Source organism: Aulostomus chinensis, chromosome 14, assembly GCF_037954235.1.
Source record: "Aulostomus chinensis isolate RoL2024-O1b breed Wild chromosome 14, RoL_Achi_v1.0, whole genome shotgun sequence".
NCBI classification, from domain to species: domain Eukaryota; kingdom Metazoa; phylum Chordata; class Actinopteri; order Syngnathiformes; family Aulostomidae; genus Aulostomus; species Aulostomus chinensis.
The window spans coordinates 4,552,773-4,570,544 of NC_141333.1; positions in this window are offsets into that span (position 1 = coordinate 4,552,773).

Sequence of the window (17,772 nt, forward strand, 5' to 3'; positions counted from 1 at the left end):
CGTCATCTCACGGCGTTACAACCGTCACTCTCCCAAGTAAAACATGTCCGACCAAATTCCTCCAGACTTTTCTGTATTTTTCACCGCTGGATGAAACAGCAGTCCAAGCTGTTGCTGTGGTCGGCTTCCTTTTTGCTTCCTGTCACAACCATTGTCATGTTGCCTTTACTGCCATTTCCTGATGGAAACGGGCTGCGCAGCCTGTATTTTTAGTGTCAGGCCATTTGATGGAAATGACCGTCATTCGAATTTCCTTATTGTTGCGTTTCTAAAATCGTAATACAACATGTACATACAGCTGCAGATTCACTAGAGACGGTACAGAGACAGTGGCTGATCTTTCCTGTGTATATCTGGTCATTCTACCTCGTCACAGATGATAATGTACAAAGCCATTGCAGAGAGGCTCAACATTACCAGCAGCTTTGACTCCACAACCTCCTTTATTCACCTTTAGAACATTTCTAAAAGTATTTAATAGGCCTCTTTCAGTGCATCTGCTTGCATTTCCATTATCGTCTCTGTTTCCATGGCTGTTTTTGGTTTCTCATTTTTAACATGAACGACCTGTCAAACATTATTTTCAAAGGTTTAAATGTTGTTGTCGTTTTTTTAATGGACACAACCAGTGAAATTCCATCCACCTGTGCACTAGAAACTAGAAATAAAATATGCCACTGAGCTCCTCTGGATCCTCCCATCTTCCTCTCCGCTCAACAGCCCTGTCCATTAGAGCTGAAGGTGTTGGGTTCTGTCTATATTCTCCACATATGAGAGATGTGTCTCTGCTGATTAATTGCTGTCTGATCACTGCTGTTGCTGCTCCCTGCTAATTTCTCTCTCGCTGGATTTTTACAGCCTGCGGTGGCCCGGGTATGAGGGTTCCTAGCGGTAATTGTGCGGTATTTGTTGCTAATAGGATAATAATTGGAGCAGGTGCAGATAGCTGGGTGGTTATTGGGCCTGGTGAGGAGAGATGGAGTTTGGCATCATTCCAGGGACACCCGCTGTTCAGCACGAGGATGCAGACATGTAAAAACACACTTAAAAATCAGAGTGCCACAGAGGGAGGGCAATTATTATTCTTTTTCTTTTTTTTTAATCTTCTCCATCCAGCTCTATCCGTGTCTCTGGAAATCTTGCATTTCATCCATTAATTGTGTTTTCATTCATCATTTTATCTTTCTGCTTATTCCATTTATGTTTTCTCTGAAATAACTCCTGCTCTTTTCCAACTATTTCCTGTCTCACAAGACTGTTTTAGACTGCACCTTGTTTTTCTTCTTGGGGGCGGTAATGGAGGGCATTAATTGAGATATTGACATGGACATTTTCATCCAATTTCTGTCTTATTAAGCTCCTCTATATTTCTACCCACCCCCCCCCCCCCCAAAAAAAAAATATCTGCAGTGTTGAGAGGCACCTTCATGATTGCAACCATATTCTAAAAATATTTTGTCACAGTTTGTCTATGTGGCCATTCACAAAGATGCATCACGATAAATCCCCGGCTTGAAGGATTTTGTCTCCATCAGAAATAATCAGCAAGATGGCTTCACTCGCAATACTTGGACTTCCTGCTAAATGGCTTGTTCCTCCTCTGGTAAAAACTCCTCGTTGAATGTTCCATCTTATGTCATTAGTTTACATTTTACATAACTAATCAAACTGTCGGAGGGAGGCCTATGATCATGACTTATAACGTCGGAATGAAGAAAGTGGAAACTTGACGCCTCAGGTGATGTGGAAGACGGCTTGTGTCCTGCAGTTGAATGTGTGTAAGCTTTTCTGGAGAAAAAAAAAGAAAGATCAGATGCACATTATCGTATATTCATCAGAGTATTTTGTGCAACAATGGCAGAAGGTCTTTAGGATTGGGAAGACCTTCAGTTCAAAAGTAACAAATGTTTCAGTTCATCCATAGCGCAGGGTGCAACCTTGAGGAGAGAAGCGAATCGTCTGTGCAAAGATCCGGGAGCCACGGCTGATAAGTTGCTCAGGATTCCACTGTTAAGGGTGGATTTAAAAAACACACACACACACACATTTTACCAATATCAATAAACACCCACTTAAAAAAGCAACGTTGGTTTAAATGTGTTATGATATTTTTAACATTTTTGCCGTTTCACTTTTGCCACCAGACAGCCCTTTCTCTTCGCTCTCCAGTTTTCTTCCTCGCCTTCCCCGTCTTCCTGCTCAAGCTCCGCAGGTCAGTTGGAAAGCTGCTGCAATACATTGCATGACATGTGTGGGAATAAAAGGAAGTCACGCAGTCATTTTGTGAAAAGTAACAAAGTCAGCGTCTATACAAAAGCAAGGATTTATTATGGTAAATCCTGGTGTCACATGATTTCAATAATTGACCCAATTTACATAAAAGCATACAGTATGAGGACGGTGTGCCAGATGTCATATTTGGGATTCTCTCATTGTGAAATCCTGCATTTACATTGCAGACAAATTGCAGAATCTCTTTTTCTCTCTCTCTCTCTCTCCGAAACATTTTCAGACTGTATTCCACGCCGCTGACCCTGAGATTCTAATAAAACCCAACTGTCTGAGGCTGTTACAACCAAGGAAGTTAGAGTCTCAATATTTAGTTGGCAAGGGTACAGCACCTGCTTCCAAAATTGTTTTTTTGCACTTCAAGGTCCCCTGAGTGCAAAGTGAAAAGCAGAGAGGAAATAAAAGATTTTGTCTAATTCATATCAGTGAAAGTGCTGAGTAACACCTCTAATTCTCCAAACCAGGCAAATCTGCAGTTAAAGTGAGAAACGTCTCCCCGCTAAGGTCATGCTTTCAAAGATTGAGACACCATATTTGGGCAGCAACAATATTGTCGTGATCACCCCTCCCTTGTTCCCCTCTGAGACTTCTCAGCCTTGAATATGGTGATGATATTAATACTAATCGTAATATAGCTGGCGATAGATATAGGCTCGGCTGCTTTGAACTGTAAATGGGTTGTGTTTGGGGGAAGAGAGGCGATTAAGCGCAGCGAGACGGTATAAGACGGTAAATCTGGGAAAGCAGAGGCGTTCCAGCCCCCCCCCCCCACCATAAACAAATAATCCAACGCTGCTTCTCAAACCCCCCTATGCCATCTCAAATCAGTTTGGATTAGGACAGAATACGGGGATGTTCCCTTTAATGTCACACAGAGACACACAGCGAGAGAGGGTGCATCTTCCTCTTCCTCCCGTGCCCCCCCTCCACCGCCCCCCCGCCTGCCTCTCCACGATGCGCTGTGTTTAGCCCTGCTTAGCCAAATGAGCTCCTAATAAATGCAGCGCTGAGCCCGTCTGCTGAGGAACCGCTTATAATTGGAGGGCTTTCTTCTTCGCTTTAGAGAGGAAAGTATTAATGAAGGGTTGGAGTGGAAGGTGTGTGTCGAGGGTGTGTGTGTGTGTGTTTGTGTGTGTTTGTGCATGTGTTTGTAAGGTGGAGTGAGTGAGTGGGTAAGTGGGTGAGAGTGTGTGCAAAAGGTGGAGTGTGTAAGCTGGGTGATCTGTGTATGTGGAGGGTGTGTGTGTGTGTGTGTGTGTGCGTGAGAATTTGCAGTGTATTTATAGTTGCATACAGTAAGTACTGCATGTGTGTGTGTGTGTGTGTGTGTGTGTGTGTGTGTGTGTGTGTGTGTGTGTGTGTGCTCTACCTGTGTCTCCTTCATATGGAAATGCGGTTGCAAGTCTTCACGTAATGCTGCGGTTCAAGAAAAATACACTCATGTCTTTTTAATGAACCTGGTTATCACTCCATTTTTGCTCAATTTTTTCTCTCCTCCTCTGTTTAATCCTGCTTGCCACATCTCGGCGCCGCAGTGAGAAATGGTTTAGCGCTCCAATAATAATAAGGAAATTTTATGTTTATAGATATGCCTCATTTTGTTGTTTGAGCGTGCATGATTTAAAGACCCACAAATCCTTCATTTTGGATATCTGTTCCTATTTATGTTCGTCATCCGCCAATACTATTTTCTGCAATTAGACTCAGAGAAATAGAAAAGGTAAATAAATGTGTTTTTCCTTTTTTTTTTTTTTTATTACACAACAAAGAGATGAAGAGGACCACCCTGTTTGTCCACTCTGGTCATTAATTTACTAGTGATTGGACACATTGACCTGTACATGTGCACATTTGTGTCCGCCGACCGCAATGCACAAATGTAAGGGCATTAATTTGAACTGCCACTGGCATGTTGATAACAGGATCAGAGAGATCAAGGACACACACACACAGAGTAAAGAGAGGTCCGCCCTGTAACGTGAGGCTTTATCACCTAATTAGGCCACATGGGATTGAACTCTGACACAGCAGTGTGATGGATGAGAAACACATGAAAGTGTGTGTGTGTGTGTGTGTGTGTGTGTGTGTGTGTGGCAGAGATAGGCCAGCGGTCATCTGCGTGAGTTACCTGTTGATAAATCTGTGTATATGCGGGTCGTACCGCTGTTAAAATGGCCTGGTTTGTCCACTAAAGCCTGCTCTCTCACACATATATTTGAAATTAATCCAGGGATTATTAATGCGATTATTGACACTTTTAGCAAAACAGTATTTATTTCAATGATGCAGAGTTCCAGAGCAAAATAACACTCCGATGGCTTCAAGGTGCTTCTGAGATATTGTGTCAATGGGAGGTGACAGTGGCATTGACCTTTGACCTTTGCCGGACAACACCTTTTCAGTTCATCCTCCAACTCATCGTTTTGCCAAATATGATGAAATTCCCTCAGGGCATTCCTAAGATATCGCCTTAACAAGAATAGCGCCGACAGACAACCCAGGACTTCCTCAGGCCCGCAGCAGAGGCGCTACGTTTTGTCAGAGAGTTAGCTTGCTAGCTCATGTTGTGACAAGAATACTGCAAACAGGAAAAAGTGTCAGACTGTGGTGTAGATTCATGTCTTTATTTTGACAATGTTTTGGCCCTAAAATCTCCTTCAAGATCATCAGTTGTGCTTGGATACAGGCTCTGGTGTGTTACAGGCTGCATCCCATTATTTGGTGAAACAATTACCATAAATAACGAGATCATTTTCTGCAAAATTTACCCAAAAAAAATCAGCGATAAAGCCAACACAACAAAGAGTTAACTGTTAAACTCCACAATGGAGCAGCTGATGCTACTGGCGCGGCAACACCACTGGGTTAAACGGCATAGTGAACTATATTAATCATGAAAAGTCGGGTTATGATTGATTATTTGCTATTGATTATTTCAGAAGGCAGTGCATGTTAGCAGATTTGATTATATCGATTTTTCCCATTCGGGAGGGATGCTTTCGGCCCTATTTTAATTCAAATTCCCGCTCTGTGACCAAATATCAGACGTTTATAACGTCAGTCTGAGGACCACAAGTTTTCTTGTCAAGGGTTGCAGAAATAATATTGAATTTCAGCTTTCCATTCTTGCCAATTCTTCATGCCACAAGCCATTAAACCACGACATGTTAAGGACCTTTCACATTTGAACAGTACTCACAGATATAAATCAACCCCCACCCCCAAATATTGCTATTGTTTTTTTCATTGCTTAAAAATTTTCCTCACAAATTGCTTCCATCATGCTGCCTGCGTGTGAAAAGCAGAGGACTCGCACTTGCTAACCAAGAGGTATCTCTCTAGACCTCTGGGGGGATGTGGTAATTTAGGCAGATCACAAAAGAAGAGGAAAAAAGTGTGATACCTCACTCACTGATGTAAGTAAAATGATGTAAGAATTAAGTCAGCTCAGAGTCTCGAGGGAGAAAAGGGTTGAAAATAGGCAGCGATCAGCCGGCTGTCTTCATATCTAATATAGACTCATGTAGGGCATCGGACTAACCAGATATTCCAGGTTTTATTAAGATTGACAGACGCTAGGTTGGGAACGTAGCGTCTGAGATAGCACTGGCCTCCACTTGGCTTAGCACCTGAGAAATCCCCGACTAGAGTATGAATTCCCTGGAAGTAGGAAATCACAAGAGCTCAGCTGGTAATGTGTGACTGCAGGGGGCTCAGCGCTTTGTGAAACAGAGGACAGGAGGACCTGACTGCTCCGTCTCAATCCTGCCCCCCTGACATCCACCACAGGGCAGGCAGTCAGAGGAAATCAAATAATCTATACAGACAAGCTACTTCTGTCACAATCTGATCTGTACATCACTAACTTACAAAAATATTATAAACTACACCTTTTTTTCCCCCATCAAAGCCATTTTTATTTTGTAGTAAAGGTGGTCAGTTGGTCGTCACTCCACAAAACTGAAGTTGAGATACTCAACCCGGAGGTTTGATGATGAGAGAATGTTCTGGCATTTATTTTCTGACAGAAGTTCAAAATTTGTCCCTGACTGGGAAAAATGCTTGTGAAGACCCCGACGATTAAGGCCAGACGAACTGACGACTTCAGACGTAACGTGCTGGGAACGCCTCTTCCAGCTGCAGTTGCAATAAAGCACAATGCATCTTATCCATAGTGTCCAAGTTGTGTCCAGTTTTATGACTTGAGAGCACATTAACACTCTGAAGTCTGTCGGAAAGCTAATGGCAACACACACACACACACACACACACACACACTCACACACACGTGAATAGAGCACAACACCGGCGACTCAGTCTGTTGTGTCCACTAAGCGGCACGGAATGTTTCTGTTATTTCAAATAACCAGTGGTCTGCGTTCCTAGACTGAAGCGACACAATTTAGTTTTAAGTGTCTCTCACACACACACACACACACACACACACACACACACACACACACACACACCCTCAGCATTTGGATATTTGGCTGCGCGAAAAAAAAAAAAGTTGCCATAAAGTTGCCCCCCACGGGGATAAATAAAGTTTCCTGAATCTTAATTTCTCTTTGCTGTACTGAGTTCCTCACACAGTCTTTGGTGTCAGATTCATCTGGAGACAAATGACACTGTCTATCTGAGCTCGTGAACCCAAATACTGCCGATCTCCCAGTTATACTCAGTGGCGTTCTGCACAGTTTTCATGGGTGATTTTGAATAAGCTGTTGACACAGGCATTTGTCTGGTTCTTATGGATAATTTAAAACCTTTTATATGACATTGAAAGCATTGTATTTTTTTGTACTACCATATATACTGCATGTACACATACGCAGGTAGTGTGATGTGAAATGGCGGAACAATGTGAAGACACAGAGGCGAGGTAACAAACATTTATGCTGAGAATAAAACTGAGCTCAGGCTTTGGTATGAGGTGTGATCGGTCTGTCAGTGAAGAGCGAGCGAGGGAGAGGGTGTGTGTGTGTGTGTGTGAGAGAGAGAGAGAGAGAGAGAGAGACTCACAAGGTCATGTTCATTATGCCAAGCTGCAAAAGAGGGAAAGCTGCCCTGAAAGGAAGTTGACCCCCAACCATAGAGCGAGCTGCCTACAGAAAAGCCACTGTATGGAAAAGAAGAGGCAAGACAAAATGAAACATGACAAATCGAAGAAAGAAGCGTTCTCTCCAGCAATGTGTCTCTCATCAACGCTCACAATAAGGTCTTGGCTGTCTTTTGTTGATCCGCCTGTCCCTCCTCTCTTTCTGTTTTCAGCGCTAATTTGATTTCTGGAAATCAGGGTTTTGTCTCGTCAAGTGACTGACAGTTGCCTTTGCCTTAATGAATGCCGAGTGGAAAAAAAAGATTCTGGCGGATAATGCTGCTCTCTTTCTTGCTCCCTCTGTTATATCAAGCTCCGGTAATTAATTCACACACATATCTGCAACATTAGTTCCAGAGGAGATAATTAAGAAAATGATTTTAGTATTGTTCCCCAGCATCTATCAAGACAACGCTGCTATCTGTTTGCAGAAAAGCTAGTAGTCACTTTTACCGTATCTTTAAAGGGCAGCGATTTTGCGTTTAGTAATTGCATGACGGATTTGAAGCAATGCTATTAATTGAGTGTATCAAGTGTGTGCGGTTCATGTCTGTGAGCAAGATAGTGTGTATGTCTGCGTTTAAACAAATAAACTATCTCTGCGTCACATTCATTATCATCTGAAGTCATTTATTTTGCTGCTATCTAGCAGCAAACATTTGTATGTTGAGTTCTTTGTCACCATTCAGCCTCGGCGTTGGGCTGCTGCACTGTGTTTTCACTGAGCCTGTATCTTGTTCATCCTGCTAACGTCTACTGATAACATGAAAGACGACTTGTTTTATCAGCACAGTTGGGCGTGAGGCCAGTTATTAAATTAGATTGGGGAGGTGGAGTTATGCTCCCCAGCCCCCACTTTTGCCCAAATTTTAAAACTTGAGGTCCAAAAACTAAATCTTTTTATAAACCCAATGAATAAATTGTGGTAATTTGGTGGAATTGATTGGGGTTTTGTTGTATTTAGAGTGTCACAGCCACTCCAGTGAAGCAGCATCCTAAGAATGCTAAGAAATGCCTCACTAGCAAAACAGCAAATATGCACCACACCCCACAGCAAAAAGTGACAGCATCATTCATCATCTTTTTCCCCACAAAAACCACTCCAAAAAACATGGTATTTTTTATGTACACCACAGCCATTCTGTGTTAGCCTCCTTCATCCGCATCCGCGTCCATGTCACCTGATCTGATCTTTATTCCGTGTCATAAAACACTCTCATTCTGAAACACTCCCGGAGGAATATGAAGCAACACGGAACAAAAGTTAGCCAGGAAGTGGTGCAGCCAGCCGGTCCCTCAGAAACTGCAATGTAACACCTCTGAATGCATCATTTTCGGTTGCTTTCAAATCTGTAGACAGCTGGACGCTCACGGTCCTGTGTGCTGCTGCCAATCATTTGATGAGGTTGACTTCTTACATCGAACAACAGCAACAGCAGGAATGACTTGGTAAAGCTGAACTTCAGAGCCAGTGGTGGATCACGACTCCTTTCCTGGCGCATGAAGAACACCGGACATCGGCCAGATGGCCAGAGTGTGTTGCACGGTATCGAATGCTGAGTATTGTCCAAGATATTTGTTGTTCCATTTAAATTGAAGTCTTTCCTGTCATAGCTGACCAAAAAAAATATGAAGCGTAGCTACTGATTTTCATGCTAAGGATATTTTCTTCCATCAACAAACACTGTCTCCATGTCTAATGCCACAGCGATAACCCTGAGAAGCAGCCGACAAGAGAAGAAGTCAAGGCAGCAAAGCTGTAAACTAGCCGGTACAATTGAAACTGAGCATTATGACACCTTGACACACAACAGTACATTTGCTTTATCGTAAAGAATGATGCGTTTCCTTTCTGCCTCTATATTTATTACGTTTTATTTCAAAAATGTTCCTGAAACTTAGTGGAAAATATTTACCGACATAACGTCTACATCTGAACCGCGCACTCTGTCTCACAAACCGCTGGAGCGACACAGACAAACCGGGGACTAATTTCTTATTATGTGACTTGAAAGTTGTGTCCATGCTTTTGATGAAATGTCAATTTCTCCCTTGTGAATAAATACTTGTGTTGAAGTTCTGCTTTGTTTCCTCACATGTCTGCAGGGAAGATGGATGGACGTTGTTCGCTGAATGTCAAAGTTCATCACTCTGATGTGCGACGGTGGTGTGTTGGCGCGCTTCTCAGATAAATACGCTAGATAACGTGCGCTTGTTTATATTTACGCGTCACTAAAGTGCACAGCGCGTGTGTATTTAAATATGCGGAATATGTGTGTGTGTGTGTGGGGGGGGGGATTCTGCGTGTTTGTGTGAACGCAGGTGTGTGTTATATTTAGTACAAAGTGCATTCCATCACTGTGACGTCAGTCAACAAGGTGATTGACCAAACCCTGATAACTAATGACCTGTCAGTCACAGAGCCAAACCCCTCCCTCTTGGGCAATAACCACCCCTTTCTTCAACACTCCCTGTCTGAGTGTGTGTGTGTGTGTGTGTGTATGTATGTGCATGCTTGTACGTACTGCATGTGTGTATTTCATGTCTGACGTCTTGTGTAAACTCCAGTCTGTCGTTTGTACAACACAACAGGCAGGCAGTACAAGACTTAAAAACTACATTGCCGTCAGGTTTGTCATGTGCGTTGTAAATGTAATTGTTACAACTTATTCAAACAATGAGAGGTTGCGATAAAAGGGTCATCATGATAACACAATTCCTCCGCTAAACACAGCAGCCGTCACCATCGCAGCTCCAGTATTTACTCGTGTGAGGACGCCACAAGTGTATACCTCTGAGACGAAATGATAATAAAAAAACTAGAACTGTTGAAAACTAGCGCTTTAAAGAGCTGCTTGTGCATTAGGAGTGAATATTATCCTGAAAATAATGCATTTGAAAACTAAGTGGCGGTATAATGTTGATCTTTTTAAAGATTTAATGTTGTCTCATGCTGTTTTATACTTGTGCTGTCCACAAAGCTTAAATTCTTTCCCATAAAACTCTTCTTTTCTGAACTATGCCACCAAAAAAAAAAACAACCAAACAAAAAAAACACCACACAAATCAGCAGAAATAATTGGTTCTTCCTCAGTCTATGTCTCACAATACTGGAATTCCTATTTCTTCTAGGAAAGACCCTGAAAAATACTTCCTTTAGCCTGACTTTCTCTCTTATGAAGGGTGCTGACAGATGCAAGTTTTTACCAACTGAAGTCAAAACAAAAAACAACAACAACAAAAAAAACCAACATTTCAAATTCACGAGGATATTTGAAAAGCAAAAGACGTGCAGTCGTGCGTTTGGTTGGAGGAAGGAAGACACAACACTGGTGGCTGAATGGATGCGTGTGTACATTCTGTATGTGTGTACTTTGGCTGCTCGTAGAATTCGATGAGGTCAACGGAATGGACCACGAGTCTGTTGTCAGTCAGTCAGCAGGTTCATGGCCCTTCTAAGTATTAGAAATTGTAAATGTACATTTCCACAGTGTGGGATTTTAAAAAAAAAGTATTCTTACTCATTTTAGAAATCAGCAGTAGCTAAAAAATGCTGCGATGCATGTGTTCTTAAACACCTGGGCGATGTTCCGACAGATCCGCGTCCGCCCCTGTGTCATAAACATCCGATGTCATGAAGGAAATGAAAAACACAAACACTCAGCGCCATTTCCAGTCGGAGAGGGAAGAACTGGGGGAGCAGTGAGGGAAGAAATCTTGGATACTCATCAAAATCTCTCCATCTTCAACCTTGAAATTAGCCGATCAATGATACTTTTATATTTATCAAGCTTACTGCTGTCAGGGAATTGTTTTAGACTGCACTACATACTGTATACACACACACACACACACACACATACACATATGTATATTTGTGTGTGTATGTGTGTGTGGTGTTATGAACTGATCTAAGCTTTGAATATTTAAATGTGTGTTTGATACGGCAGTTTCTGTCACACTGATTCATTCAAATGGCCCATATAGCAGTTCTCTCTCTCCCTCTCTCTCTCTCTCTCTCTCTCCCTCTCTCCCTCTCTCTCTCTTTAAACACAACCACACTCACTGTGTTTGCCTTCGCTGGTGTTGCACCTAAAGCAGGCCTGACATTTGAGACACAGGTGCTTCAGAGTAAAAGGGAACAAGGAGCTTTGCTGGGTTTTCTTTTTACATTGCCAGCAAACCCATTAATTAGCTTAGTATGATTTCCAAATACTTTTTTTTTTTTTTTAACGTAACACCCTTTGATATCTGGCCCTCGACTGTAAAAGAGGCTATGTAATTGTCTGGCTGCGTCTATTGAGGTAACCACTGCGGTCCACGTTAATCCTGCTACTTTGATCTGATGATATTAAAGTTATTATAGACTGAGGAAAAAAAAAAATGTTTTAATGGTTACTGTGCCGCTGCCACCGCCACCGCTGCTGCCCATGAAGAGGTTAGTTTTTTCTCCTTTTTTTTTTTTTTTTTTTGGTTAAGTGGTCGCAGCAGCAAGTCGATTCAGAACCAAGGATGTTATCAAGTACAATACATAAGAGGGGCTGAATACAGACTGGCTTGCCGCCAAGATAACTGGCAAGAGACTTCAGCCACAGGGCAGAATTACCTGCATGAGAGTTGTGATAGTGTCAGTTTCCAACCCTGCCCCCAAACGTTCTGCCCGGAGGAGGAACAGCGCAGCAGGTGTTTTTAAAATAGGCCTTGATTAGTTGTACTCTGCATCCAGCTGTCAAGCGTATTTTCAAGCTCTTTTCTTTTTCTCAACCTTCACTATGATGGACAAATATCAATAAAATCACTTTCTTTTATTCATACGTGTGTGTGTGTGTGTGTGTGTGTATATATATATAGAGAGAGAGAGAGAGAGAGAGAGGGAGAGAGAGAAATCAGCTTCATTATACAGATGAAATGATGCATGAATTGATTTCATGTGCTTTTATTTATTTTTTTTAATCTGGCGTTTCAATCAGCTGTAGCAACACAAGGAGAAATCCCAGGTTTGGTTTGACTTCTTTAATTCGTACCTCTCGTTCTGACGTTCTGAGTGACCTGACTGAATGACACCAGCCTGGCTCAGATGATTACGCTTAAGAATCAATTCACTCAAACATGGACCTGCATGAACCCAGTGGTGGTGATGAGGATGATGAGGATGATGATGGGCAGCGTATTTCTCGCCACTCAGGGTTTCCACAAATAGTGACAATCATTTTTTAACAAATTAACCAGACTCCATTACAAAAGAGTGATTTCAATGTGTTAATTTTTTTTTTTTACAGTACAAAAACACTTTTTGGTGTAATTAAACTGACAAAAAAAAAAAGGCTTTCACTTTTTAAACATACGGAACATTTGGCTCAGGTAATGCTGTGGCCTACTCCATCATTACCGTTGTGCCTTTAAAACAGTGAATGAATTCATCCAGGCGTCACAAATCCATGTTGAAATGATTAGTTTCACCGTCACACTTTGATCCGTCTGGTCTTGGAACTCTTGGAAAGTCAAGAGCAGATGCACAATGAAATTATTTATCTAGACTGGAGCTAGCAGAGGGCTAACCCGAGCTAGCCCGCTGTGACTTTGAAGCTGTGGAGAAATCGTTCCAAGCGTCACACACTTCCTGGAAATCTACTGACAGAATTTGATAAAAAAAAAAAAATTGATCTATTGGCATTTTTTGATGTGTGATCTTTAAATGGAATTTTATCAGTAGAAAAAAAAATCTGATAATTATTCTTTACAGCTCAGCTTTATCTCAATTCTTTCTGCATCACATATTGAGGGCTCAATAGAAGAAGAAGAAGAAGAAAAAAATTGAAGAAGTCAACTGTTATGACAAAATATTACAAACCCAAAAGAAACCGCTTAAAGGAACTGTGGTTTTACACCATTATTTATTTAAACAGAGGTAAACCAGGAATTACACACTCGATTGGAGCCTCCCCACATGTACCCAGGTATCAAACCACCCTTTCTTCTCCAACCTGACGACTTTGATTAATCTCAGGCCAACATCTGGGAACATAATGTGTCTGAAAGCAAATCAAAGCATTCAGGTGAGTGTGTGATTGAAAGGGCATCCTGTCACACCTGTAAGTAATACCTCTCTCACGCAACACATCTCGTACACTCCTCTCTTGGCTTGGGGCCACCACCAGCTGAAGGAGATTCCTCTCGTGCTCCTCCAACCAGGTGTTCCTCCCGTTGCGGGGACAGATACCTGTTTACGCACTCACACACGTCACTGACAGGGACTCGCCTTCCTTTTGGGGACAACAGAACCTGCAGGTTCAGAATTTTAAAATCCACGACGTGCTGCCTTGATATGATGCCTACAAGCTTGCTGAAAAGTCTTTTTAATTGTGTTTCATCAGAAGTATCGAGGATAGTAAATGCTTCTCTTCAATCAGGTCAATTTCCCAGGGCACTGAAAACTGCAGTAATCAAACCTCTCTTAAAAAAGCCTAATCTGGATGCTTCAGTAATAAGTAACTACAGACCCATATCTAACCTTGCGTTTTTGTCAAAGATCATTGAGAGAGTTGTCTATCAACAAATTCATTCTTTCCTGACCCAAAACAATCTCTTCAATGCTTTCCAGTCAGGTTTTCGACCACACCACAGCACTGAAACTGCACTTATTAAGGTGTTAAATGACATACGCCTGTGAATCTGAGCGAACAAAGATGACACGTGGGGTCCCACAAGGCTCTATTCTTGGGCCACTTTTGTTCAACATCTATATGCTCCCACTGGCCCAGGTCATAGAGCACCATAACATCTCTTACCACTCGTATGCTGATGACACACAACTTTATATTACAGTGTCACCATGCGATTACAGTCCACTGCATCCACTGACTGACTGTATCCTACAGGTCAATCAGTGGATGGGCCAGAATTTTCTCCTGCTCAATGCAGAAAAGACAGAAGTCATTGTGTTTGGTCCCAAAAACGCAAGGCTTGAGGTCAGCAGCCAACTCAACATAATGACACTACAAACCACCGACCAAGCTAGAAACCTTGGTGTTGTTATGGACTCAGACCTGAATTTTAAGAGCCACATAAAAACTATCACTAAATCAGCCTATCATCATTTCAAAAACATTGCACGAATCAAAGGATTTCTCTCTAAACAAGACATGGAAAAACTCGTCCATGCATTTATTGTTAGTAGGCTAGATTTTTGGAACGATGTCTTTACAGGTCTCAGTAAAAAAATCAATCAAGCACCTGCAGCTCATCCAGAATGCTGCTGCCAGAGTCCTGACCAACAGGAAGAAAATGGACCACATTACACCTGTCCTTAAATCACTGCACTGGCTCCCTGTGTGTCAAAGCATTGAGTTCAAAATCCTGTTACTGGTCTATAAGTCACTGAATGGGCTTGGGCCTAATACATGTCAGAGCTGCTGACTGGGTATGAAGCATCCAGACCCCTCAGGTCATCAGGGACGGGTCTACTCAGCGTCCTCAGGGTCAGAACCAAGCAGGGTGAAGCTGCTTTCAGCTTCTGTGGTCCACACCTGTGGAACAAACTCCCTGAAACTCTGAGGGCAGCAGAAACTGTCAGCTCATTTAAATCAGGGCTGAAAACACTGCTGTTTACTGCAGCCTTCTTATAGTATTGATTTGGGATCGATCTGGGTGATTTGGTATTGATGGATTGATTTAATATTGATTTGTCTGCTGTCGAATTGATCTTAAACTGTTTAATTGTTTTTAATTGATTTTTGAATGTTTTAATCCATGTTTTCGATTTTAAACTGATTCTAACTTTCAATGTCTCTTTCCCTCTGTAAAGCACTATGAATTGCCCTGTGTATGAATGGTGCTATACAAATAAATTTGCCTTTGCCTACAGGTCCCCATGACGTGGCTCATCGGTGAGGATGTGTTGTGAGGTTACTGCTAGGGTTAGTCTGCAGGAAATCAGTGCAAGGAAATATAATGTCCTTTGTATGTGTGTGTGTGTGTGTGTGTGTGTCTGTGTGTGTATGTGTGTCTGTGTGTTCTTGTACTTGCTACATATTAAGGACTAGAATATGCATTTAACCAACGGAGTGAGGACATTTTTGGAATGTGAGGACATTTTAGCCGGTCCTCACTTCTTCAAAGGTCCGTTTGAATGTCAAGACTTGGTTTTAAGGTCGGGGTTAAAATTAGGTTCTGGTTAGGTTTAGGGTTAATAGTTTGTATTACGTCCATGACAGTCTTTACAAAGATATAAGTACAAGGATGTGTGTGTGTGTACTTTAAAAATTATTGTTTGTAGTCATAGAAACTTAGAGGATATAAATAAAACAAAAATGTTAAGCAAATATGGCACAGGTGCCAGTCATATTTGCTCTTTGCTGTCCCTCTTACGCAATAATCACACACACACACACACACACACACACACACACACACACACACACACACACACATCCTTGTACTTATATCTTTGTGAGGACTTTCATTGGCGTAACACATTCCCTAGCCCCTGAGCCTAAACTTAACCATCTCAACTGACTGCCTGACCTGAACCTTGACCCTAAACCTAACCTGAACCTGATTCTAACCTCGACCCTAAAACCAAGTCTTGATCTTCAAACGGCCCTCTGAAGATGTGAGGACCGGCTAAAAAATCATCACTTTCCAAAAATGTCCTCACTCTGTTGGGTAAATACGTATTCTAGTCCTCAATATGTAGCAAGTAGAAGAACACACACACACACACACACACACACACTTTATGGAACAGCCACTGCGATGTGAGCGTGGGCGCTAAGCAACACTCATCACTGCTCTGTGTTTCAGTTCAGGACCGAGCCTTGAATTTCCCGTTGGCTGAGGTGTGCACTCTCAGTGTACCCTCAGTTTTTTTTTTTTTTTAATGGTTTCTGGAATTGTTCAATATATTATTTGAAATCACAACCTGTATTTAAATACAGAAACAAAATGACACTGCACCGGCACTGAGGAGGCAACCGCCGTTAAAGATCTCAGGCATTACTGACAGAAGATGCCGAGTGAAGATTATCCTGTATCTTGGAGCTCAATTTCTCCTGATCACATGGTTAAACAGGTGACTCGTCCCCCGTGCAGGTCATTGATTACAGGTGAGCTACATCGTATCAAGTGAGCTGGACTGATGTAAGGCCTCATTACGTGATGGCTGCCACTGATTGTGAACGTCTCAACCTGTCATTGTGCGTAAGCCTCATCAACTCTCAGCCCCCCCCCCCCCACACACACACACACACACACAACAACAACACGGTTAAATCATGAAGGACCTGCTGAGGCTACTGTGTGTGTTAAATTTAAGGGATTTGATGTCAGATATGGAATCGTGACAGCCGCAGGTTAGAGGTGCTCTGACGGAGGCAAAACCCAAATACAGGGAAAGGCAGCAGGTGATGATTTATTATAAACTCAAATTTATCCAAATAAGTAAAAAATTTTAAACTCTAAACTTGCAACAGAAGGAGATTGACAACAGCAGAGACCAACCAATGTAAAATGCAGCCTTAAATACAAACTCTACACGTCGCAAAATAAGAAACAGGTGGGTGAACGAGTGAAGGAGCTGATTAGGTTGGAGACACCAGGAAAAAGAGCTGTGGCTGATGAGGACTGACGAACCGATGGCTCGCAGGTGATTACAGACAAAAAAAAAAGGAAAGAAAAACAGAGGGTGTGAGACAAACGCCGAGACAAAGAAGTGGATATCAAAAACAAAATAAAACATAATTAAAACAACACCAAAAAACAAAACAAAACAAGAAATTTGTCACTGAAAAACGAGACACTGAGGAAAACGAGGAAGACAGCAGATCAGAATCGCGAGTTTCTTAAAAACAAAAAAAAAATTTAAAAACAAGAATTAAACTCAAATTGAATGAGTGAAGCATTGATTGAGCAGCTCTGGGACCAGACCAGTGGCCTTTAGAAGTGTGTGCCCGCTGAAGGGCTAAATCCGACTGACCGTTTGTTTTTTTTTGAATGCCTTGTTGATACGTGATTAGAAACGACCACACGTGTTTACATGCGTGTGCTTACATGAGACAGAAACCCAGGCGGAAGCAGGATGGATGCAGATTGATGGGAAAATGATGGAGCGACAAAGATTCAGGGAGAGAAAAAGGAGCTAGGGTTCCCCCCCTCAACCCCATCTTATGACCAATTCGTCACCGCGACAACCATCACCCCACCTTATTCTGGGATGTCCTGTAGTTATGTTCTTCAATTATGTCTTCCTCTTTAATGTCGCGGCTGCATATCCATATTAAGGCAACCGCTGCAATTTTAGCTGCCGCGCTGAAATGCAACCGTCTCACCCTGGAATCAAAGGACAGATAGAGCTTCCTCAGGCACACACACACACGCACACACACACA